Genomic DNA, 1886 nt, shown 5'->3' on the forward strand with positions numbered 1-1886 from the left:
GCCTCTGAGTTAACAGGCAAAAAAAGAAGGTTACTATATGGCTGGAGCAATTGATCCTGATTGCCAAGGGGAAACTGAACTGCTACAAGCAATGGGGGTAAGGAAGGGTGTGGCTAGAATTCAGGAGATCTGTTAGGGCTTCTCTTAGTAACATAACCTGGGTTAAAGTCAATGGAAAACTACAAAAGCCTAATTCAGGGAGCTCTATTAACGGCCCAGTTGCTTCGTGAATGAAGGTCTGGGTCACTCTACTGGGTAAAAAACCACAAACAGTGCTGCTTCAGCAGTACAAATATTAAAATTGGAATGATACAGAGCAAACTAACATGTGCCCTGCACAAGGATGACATGCAAATTCATGAAGCGTCTCATAGTTTTAGAGCAAACTAGTGGAGAAGGAAATGGCACCCCACTCCAGTATTCTTGCCTGGAGAATCCCAGGGATGGGGGAGCCTGGTGGGTTGCCATCTAAGGGGTCACACAGAGTCGGACACAACTGAAGCGACAGCAACAGCAGCAGCAGCAGCAATGGTTACCAGTCTGGAAAGGAAAGTGGAGAGGGGCAAGATGGGAAGGCGATGAAGATGTACAAACTACTATGTATAAAATAAATAAGCTGCAAGAATATACAGTAGAGCATTGGGAATACAGCCAATGTTTCACAATGACCAGGGATGGAATATAACCTTGAAAAATTGTGTATCACTATACACAAACAGATCACATACCTGAAATATAATATAGTATATCAACTCTATCTCAGTTTAAAAAAAAGAGAGAGAGAGAAAAGAACCACAACTAGCCAAGTTGCTTGGTAAGGATGAAAGGAGTATGTAATGGGTAGTGGAAGAATACAGTTATCAATACCATCTATGACCGTGTGACCAGTTACAGAAATGAGGATGTAACTGTTATCAGTATTTCTTGCTTTTCTTTTGCTATGAACATGCTTGTGTGTATGTTTGTGTCTGTATGTGTGTGTGTATCTACCTGTCTGTCTACTTTTGTTTTCTTCCCCCATTCCCTTATCATGTAACATAAAATGTATTAACTTTAAGATTTATTTATTTATCCATCCATTGTGTTTTTTGGCTGTGGAGGGTGTCTCTTGCTGCACGTGGACTTTCTCTAGTTGTGATCGGGGCTTCCTCTTCGTTGTGGTGTGTGGGCTTCTCATTGCAGTGCCTTCTTTAGTTTCAGAGCACAGGCTTTAGGTCAGTATTGTAGCCCCTAAAATGTATTAACTTTAAATCATAATATTTAAATATTGTTAACTTTACATCATAAAGTTACAAGAATATCAAGAAGAGTGAACATCACCCAAGGGTTTTGGATACTCTTCCGGGGAGTTCGCGTGCTTTCAGCCGTACACAGGATGCCTGTGTGCTAAGTTGCTTCAGTTGTGTTTGACTTTTTGTGACTCCATGGACTGTAGTCTGCCAGGCTCCCTCTGTCCATGGAATTCTCCAGGCAAGAATACTAGAGTGGGTTGCCATTTCCTACTCCAGGGGATCTTCCTGGCCCAGGGAGCAAACCCCCGTCTCTTGTATCTCCTGCACTGTAGGCAGATTCTTTACTGAAGCACCGGGAAGCCCCATTGGAGCACATTACCCTGTCTAATTTATATTCTGCATTCTGACACCCCTCTGTTCAATGATTTCACTTAATTTTTATAAAACATAAATATTTATTCTATGTGAATGGTTTTCTTTAGGCACGTTCAATCATTCATTCAACAAATATTTACCAAGTGCCAAGTATGAGCCACATGATTTGTAAATTCCAATAAGATAGGGCTGTTGCCTGTCTTGTTTGTTACTTGGTCTCCAGTACCGAGAAGAGTGCTTTGCACAGAACAGGAACTCAATAAATTTGTAGTGAATTAA

The 1886-nt window shown here is 41.3% G+C and overlaps 1 non-coding gene across 1 annotated transcript; it reads left to right on the forward strand.

Annotated features, from left to right (window-relative positions):
* The first annotated feature begins 272 nt into the window (after positions 1 to 272).
* LOC129560569 (U6 spliceosomal RNA) lies at positions 273 to 378 on the forward strand. The gene has a single exon (XR_008686802.1). It is a non-coding gene; the product is annotated as a U6 spliceosomal RNA (small nuclear RNA).
* The last annotated feature ends 1508 nt before the right edge of the window (positions 379 to 1886 follow it).

This window comes from Moschus berezovskii, chromosome 16 (assembly GCF_049115385.1).
Source record: "Moschus berezovskii isolate FMDL1 chromosome 16, NW_MosBer_1.0, whole genome shotgun sequence".
NCBI classification, from domain to species: Eukaryota; Metazoa; Chordata; class Mammalia; order Artiodactyla; family Moschidae; genus Moschus; species Moschus berezovskii.